The sequence below is a fragment of the Capra hircus genome, chromosome 19 (assembly GCF_001704415.2).
Source record: "Capra hircus breed San Clemente chromosome 19, ASM170441v1, whole genome shotgun sequence".
Taxonomy (NCBI): domain Eukaryota; kingdom Metazoa; phylum Chordata; class Mammalia; order Artiodactyla; family Bovidae; genus Capra; species Capra hircus.
This window is the reverse complement of record NC_030826.1, coordinates 38,919,299-38,926,629: the sequence shown is the minus strand read 5'-3', so window position 1 is coordinate 38,926,629 and position 7,331 is coordinate 38,919,299. Positions and strand designations below refer to the sequence as shown.

The following is a 7,331-nucleotide window of genomic DNA, read 5'->3' as shown; positions in this document are numbered from 1 at the left end:
CATGCACGCTTCACTAGCTGCGGCACATGGGCTGCACAGGTAGGATCTTCCTGAACCAGGGATCGAACCCATTTCCCCTGCACTGGCAAGCGGATTCTTAACCACTGCCCCTCCAGGGAAGTCCCCAAGGTATCTACTTCAAAGTGCATAAACAATCCAGCTTGATTGATATTTACACATGGATATACCTGTATGATCACCACCCAGGTGTAGGTGAGCAACATTTTCCAGCCCTCTAGGAAGCGCTGCCAGTCAGTAATCACCGGAGATAATCACCATGCTGCCTCTATTAACCAGAGATTTATTTTGCCTGTTTTTGGCCTCCATAGAAATGGAAGGTACTTTCTGGGTCTGGCTTCTTTTGTTCAGCCTTATGCATGTGAGCTTCATCATGCTGTTGTGTGTGGCAGTGGGTTATTCTTTTCATTGCCTTGCAGCAGGGTTTCACTGTATGAATATTCTACAATTGATATATTCTGTTGATAGATGTTTGGGTCATTTCCAGTTTTTAGCTTCATGCATCAAGCTGTGCAGCACTGTTTTAAATGAATTGGGAGAGACAGTGAAGAGAGCTAACATTTACTCAGGCATTAACTGTCCTGGACAATGGGCTATGAACTAGAGATAAGAAATGACAAAACTCCCATATTTTTCTCCCCAAAGCTCACAGCTTAGGAAGGGAGAGAGATGAGTGTGCAAACATAGGACAGCATGACCAGCATGGAGATGGAGACCCATGTGGCTGAGGGGACAATGAGCAAGTCAGGGAGGACTTGCCAGAGGAAGAGGTTATGTGAGTGGAGTGTGAGTGGAGGCAGGAAGGGTAGGAGGAACTCGTGGCTTGAGTGAGTGGGCCTCTTGAACAGATCATATTGCCTGGAACACAGGGCTCATGTGACAAGCAATGAGGGCAGTGGTGAGCAGAATGGTAGGATCCTGACCTCCTTGTTCGTGTGTGTGTTGTGTGTTGTGTGTGTGTGTGTGTGTGTGTGTGTGTGTGTGTGTGTGAAAGAGACCAATCATGAATAATCATGCTGCTGAGACAAGTGTGAAGGAGATTAGTATAAGAGGCCGTGTCAGAGGGTGGAAGGCCAGAGTGTTGCGTTAGGTGTGCGTACGGCTGTGCGTGGGTCGGGAGGAGTTGCTTTGTCGGCGTGTAGATCTCCTCTTCCCGCGCGGAGGAGTCTGTGGTTTCGTCTCATCTCCCAGACCCTATACGTTGTTGATTGGGAGCGTCAGCTTTGAGCAAGTGCGCCCGCACATTTCAGCGGAAAAGACTAAAGACTAGATTGGAAGAAGAGAGAGTAGAAGCTATGTTTCGAAGACCTGTAGTACAGGTACTTCGTCAGTTTGTAAGACATGAGTCTGAAGTAGCTAGCAGTTTGGTTCTCGAAAGATCTCTGAATCGCGTGCAGTTGCTTGGTCGAGTAGGTCAGGACCCTGTCATGAGACAGGTAGAAGAAAAAACCCAGTCACGATATTTTCCCTAGCAACAAACGAGATGTGGCGATCAGGGGAAAACGAAACCTACCAAATGGGTGATGTCAGTCAGAAGACAACATGGCATAGAATCTCAGTGTTCCTACCAGGCCTCAGAGATGTGGCGTATCAGTACGTGAAGAAGGGGTCTCGAATTTATGTGGAAGGGAAAGTAGACTATGGTGAATATACGGATAAAAACAATGTGAGACGACAAGCAACAACAATTATAGCTGATAATATTATATTTCTGAGTGACCAGATGAAAGAGAAGCCGTAGACTGGACGATCCTTCTCTGGCCGGTGTTTGGTACAGTCTCATTTCCAAATCATGCTAGTGTTTATAGTTTCTAAGGACAAGAATTAAAATCCTGTTCATTATAAAAAAAAAAAAAAAAAAAAAAAGAGGCCGTGTCAGGAGAGCTTGCCCTGGTCAGGGAGGCAGAAGAGGCTTCTCTGGGGGAAATGAAGCTTGAGATGAGGTTGGAATGATGGCTAGAGGTTAACAACAAGGAGAAGGAAGGAAGAGTGTTCCAGGCAGAGGGAACAGAATGGATAATTGTCCTGGGGCTGGAGCGGGGAGCAAGGGTCATCAAAGAGTCAGGTATAGCCAGGGCCGAGTCATGGGAGAGGCTGGGCAGAGGCGGGTATGGTCTTGGAGGCCAAGGTGAGGATCCTGGCCTGTTCCGCCAACACCAGGAAGATAGAGATGGGTTTTAAGTAGGGCTGTGACAATCAGATTTATGGTGTTTGGAGAGGATCACTGTGGCGTTGGTGGGGACAAAGGGGGACAAAGGCAGGTGTAGGAAGGCTGGTGAGGAGGCCACTGTCAGAGTCCAGACAAGAGATAATGGTGGCCAGCCTTGGGAGGACGGATGTGGGGGGATGTAGATGTGGTACAACTGACTGGATGTAGTGAGGGTTAGACCCGGGGGATGAGGGAGAGGGAGGTGACAAGAGCAAATCCTGGGACTGTGGCTTTAGATGCTGGGTTGACAGTGAGACAGGAAACGCTGTGCTGGGTGAGAGTGGAGGGAAACCACTTGAGCTCAGGTTTGGGCATGTAGAGTCCAAGGTGCCTTTGAGCCATACAAGTGGCTAGGTGGGTCTGCGGTCAGAGAAGGGGGCAGGGCCAGAGATGCACTCATGTGAGTCACTTGGGTGTCCTTGGGAATGGAGGCTGGGAGGCTGGATGGGGGCTCCGAGAAAGACTAATAAGTGGGAGAGAAGAGGGCTCAGGACTGGGAGCCTCACGTGGCACTGGAGAGTGCTGTGAAGTGGGCAGAGGCAGGGAGATGAGTTTGGAGCCTGTGAGAGAAAACGAGGGAGTTTGCGGGGAGAAGGAGAGGAGAGGCCTTTATAAAGCAGAACTGTAGGCCTTGGTGATGGGTGAAGTGTGGGGTGAAGGCGGGAGGAGTCTAGCTTGAATCTCAACTTTTGGCCCTGGTGCCCAGGTGGGTCTGCGGTTCAAGAGAGAGGTTTGGGCTGGGGATACAAGTGTTTGGAGTCATCAGTGTATGACTGAACAGGAATGATCAGGAAATGTGTGTCCAGTGGAAAGATCCAAGAATAGAACCCTGAGGGGCGTTAACTAAGATGACAGAAAGGATGGGGAGGGGCGCCACGGAAGCTTTGGCGACCCCTGCTGGTCATCCACCGAAGTCTGCGCCCGGAGGCTGCCCAGGTGGACTTGCTTCCCAGTTCCCCCCTGCCAAGCCTGGCTGTGTGATTTCACCCGACCAGTGGGAGGCCAAGGGAGGCAGCGTGAGCCCTTCTCTGCCTGGGCTGTAAGACTCTAGGTATATCCTCCCTACATTCGCTTTCTTCTTCCTGAGGCTGGAGCCCCACAGGGCAGTCACCCAGCTTTGGTCTTGAGTCACTGGTAAGCCCTAGGGGGCAGTGCAGCAACACCACAGGAAGAACCTGGGTCTCCAAATGACTATGTGAGGGGAGCTCCTCACTGACAGGGAATAGTCACTCAGAATATGAGCGAGCCTGACAATTTCTATTAGGCTAACCAGTTACAGTAGCTGAGTTAGGCTAAATTGTATTAGCCTATTTAAGTTGTATTAGTTAGGCTAAACTCCTATAACAGAGAGACCCAAATTAGACAGCAGCTCAAAGAATGTACGGTTTCTTTCTTTCTCTGGTGGCTCAACCAGTAAAGAATCCGCCTGCCAACGCAGGAGACCCCAGTTCGATCCCTAGCTCAGGAATGTCCCCTGGAGAAGGGAATGGCTACCCACGCCAGTATTCTTGTCTGGAGACTTCCATGGACAGAGGAGCCTGATGGGCTACAGTCCATGGAGTTGCAAAGCCAGACACCACTGAGCGACTAATGTTTTCACTTTTTCTTTTCTCACTTTTCAACCTGACTAGTACAACAGAAAAAATAGAAAGCCTAGCGAATACAGTATAACTTATCCTATCTAACAAGAGAACCAAGCAGAAAGCGCATCGAGAACGAGAAAGTGGGAAACCGTGCTGAGTGCTGCCTGTGTGTGTGCCCTCCGTTGCTTCAGTCATGTCCAGCTCTGCGTTCACCACTTGGTGACTAGCCTGCTAAGTTCCTCTGTCCATGGGGTTCTCCAGAAAAGAATAATGGAGTGGGTTGCCATGTCCTCCTCCGGGAGTGAGCTTGCACCTCCTGTGGCTCCTGCATTGCAGGCAGATTCTTCACTGCTGAGCCACAGGGGAAGCCTCACCAGGATCAGCTAAAATAATGGATGAAGAACATCCGCCAGCTTTGGCAACCAGGAAGTGACTGATGACTCTAGTGGCCCCTTCCAGTGCAGCCCTGGGGGGTGGGCTGGGGGATGGATGGATGGATGAAATAGGCAGTAAAGAAGTAGATTCACCAAGTTTAGCCATCTCTTTGGAGGAAGCTGGATGTGAAGGAAAGAGATGGGGAAGGATCTAAAAGGGGACTCAGGATCAAGCAAGATTACAGTGGAGCTGGGGGAGAGGGTAGGGTTAAAGATGCTGGAAAAACGATGAGTGAGGGAGTGGGGCCTCTGCTGACGGGGAGGAGCTGGGACCCAGAACTTGGTGACAGGGCAGGAAATGTGGGTTCTCAAACACGTGCATGTGTGTGTGTGTGTGTACATGCACATACACGTGTACATTCAAGGCATGTTGGCAGCTGTGGGAGAGGGAGGGAGTACTTTCTGGAGAGCTTCCATTTTCTCTGAGAAGCAGGACTAAGTTAAGGAGTACAGTGTGGAGCGGGGAAGGGCTGGGTGGAGGATTGAAGGGATCAGAAGAAGTAAAGTTGAGAGAAGGGATCTGCTTACAACGCAGAGACAGTTGGAAACTGGGAATTGGTGGAGACACCGAACTTCCCAGATGAGGGTGCTTTTTCTCCAGCTGAGCTTGGGCTCTGGGGCTGGGGTCCAGGATTGCAGCCGGCAGGCGGTGGACCCAGCGCAGAGGAAGTGCAGGACCAGAAGCAATGCCTTCAGGGGACGGACGGGACAAGGTTGAAGGCCAAGTAGGGGCAAGATCTCAGTAGGAAATGGAGCAGTGTGAGAGGGTGAGGGTGCCCAGAGGGCACAGGGCAGCTACAGAGGAAGCAGGGAGGCTGAGGGCCGGAAGGAGGGGAGGGTGGCCAGAGGAGGCTGCCTACTTTTGGGGTTCTGCAGGAACCCCACGGCTGCCCAGGATGACAGCAGGACTTGAATTGGAGAGGCATTCTGGGAATTAAGAGCCAGAATCTTTGAAATTTGAGGGATATGGGCAAGGTGGCTGATGGCCTGAGCCTTCCCTTGGCCCACCACACAGACATCACATCAGCAGGCAGAATAAACAGTGACTTCTCGCATTTGTGTCATGGAGCCTAACCATTTACAGAGGCTTTCATTTTCCTACCTGTGCAATTTGGCATTTAACAGAGGAAAGCTGAGAGGGATTAAGATTCTAAAGGCCCCGCAGTGCAGCTGCCTCACCCCGCTTCCTGTGATCACCACAGACCCAGGTCACAGGACCTTGTCCATTGCTATGAAAACAGATGGGAAGTGTCCGCCACCTTTGGTTCTTCCCATGAAGGTACAGGGTCTTGTTGTAGGAAAATAAGGTATTACTGCCTACAGTTCTAAAAGGTGGGCACCCTGGAGAGAAGAGGGGAGACTGGAGAGAGGAGGATACATTCCCAGGTTGGGAGTGATTGGATCTCATGGCCCGAGAAGCCCTGAGCCTCCTTTGGTGTTATTTTGGCTAAGAGGATGGGGACTCAGAAGCAGGCTCTGGACTGGAGACAGTAGGGGCTGCGGGGAGGCCCCTTGGTGCCCCCGTGGGGAATTACCTATGGCTTATGGGGACCTGTATGCCTGTCCGCAGGTCTGTTGGTCCTGTGTGTGTCTGTGAGCGGGTCCCTTACAAGTTCCTGAGTTGCGGAGGTGTCTCTGGAGGTGCGCACGGGTACGCATTGAATCTCGGCGTGTTTCAAGGAACAACGTAAGTCCCTGCGTTAGGCTATCCTGAACGCATGGAGCATGCATTTCTCGGCCAAGCACGGCTCTACGTGTAAGGACGTGTCCCTTCTGCACTGAGGCAGAAACTAGGTCAGTGTGCGGCGAAGTGGAACTAGGAATCGATTCTCCAGTAGTAACAGGCTGAGTGGGGAAAGAGGGCGGGGTGGAGGAAGGGGAGAGGGCAGAGAAAGGTACCCTTGGAACCTGGGAGCCTCCTAGCCTCTTTGGAACACCTGCCCTTGGGGGAGGGCACCAAAGAAGGGAGTGTAAGCCTTGGAGAACCTAACCACCCAGGGACCAGAACTCGGGGTTGGGAGGCAGGCCCAGAGGCAGAGATGTTGAGCGTCTCTTGGCCTGGGGCTGGTGGGATTCAGGGGAGGGTGCAGATGTTGCATGGAATAGCCAGCTGTCTGGGGCTTCGGTTAAGAAAAATGTCTTTTTCTCTGGTGTTCCTCCTGCCTGACACCACCAGGTCTGCTGTAGCAAGAACCCATAGCAACACACCTCCCTCCATCCCTTCCTCCTCTGCCTCTTCCTGGGCATAAAGAGAAGCTGCAGGTGGACCCGGAGTAGCCCCTCACCTGGCTGGAGAAGGGGGCTGAGGGTCATCTGATCAGTGGGAGAGTGAGGGTTAGATTTGGTTAAGAAAAAGATGGTCAGCATCTGCCTCCAGATATTGTTGGGGGGTCTTTGGGGACCTGGGGAAGTAGAAGTTCCATTTTTTCCCCTGGGGAAGGGCACGGTAGTGTAGGGCGCCCTGCCCGGGGCCTGGTTGCATGGGAAAGGTCTCTTACCCCAGGGAGGGAGAATCTTTACTCTTCTGGGACCTGAGTCCCCCGCCCCAACCAAGGGAGATGCTCTTTTGTTGGCTCCCATAGTGCTAGACACCCCTTGATCTGGGATCCCTAAGCCCATGACTCCTCACATCCTTGTGTATAATGGGATCAGGGAGTGTGAATACGCCCTGGAGAGGTCAGTGGGCCCTTTAAATGCCAAGTGTTTCTAGGAGGATGTGCTCACCCGTGTCAGGGCCCCGTGCCTGCCCTGCCTCCAGCTTCCCACTTCCTCCTCCATCTGAGCTGTTGCAGCAGCAGCAGCAACTTCTCTCTCAACACCTTCCAACCCGGGGCCCAGCCAAGTACCACCCAGCCCACGGCAAGCAGGCACACAGCAGCCCCAGAGCTGGCACGTTCCTTGGCTCCTGCCCCTCCCCTCTGCAGGCTCCTCCAGCCCCTCCCTCCTCCCTTCTGCATCTTGGAGGGGCTGTGAAGAGCCCCCTGCTCTGTCAGGGCTCCACTTCAGGTCTCTTTAGAGCTGGGGCTTTGTTTCCGAGGCCATGCCAACCCTTGTGAGCTCCGTGTCAACTTGGGCGCCAGTGTGGCA

The 7,331-nt window shown here is 52.4% G+C and overlaps 1 pseudogene across 1 annotated transcript; it reads left to right on the top strand.

The window, feature by feature from the left end:
• LOC108638223 lies at positions 1,129-1,862 on the top strand (annotated as a pseudogene). The gene has a single exon (XR_001919652.1). The product of XR_001919652.1 is annotated as a single-stranded DNA-binding protein, mitochondrial pseudogene (transcript).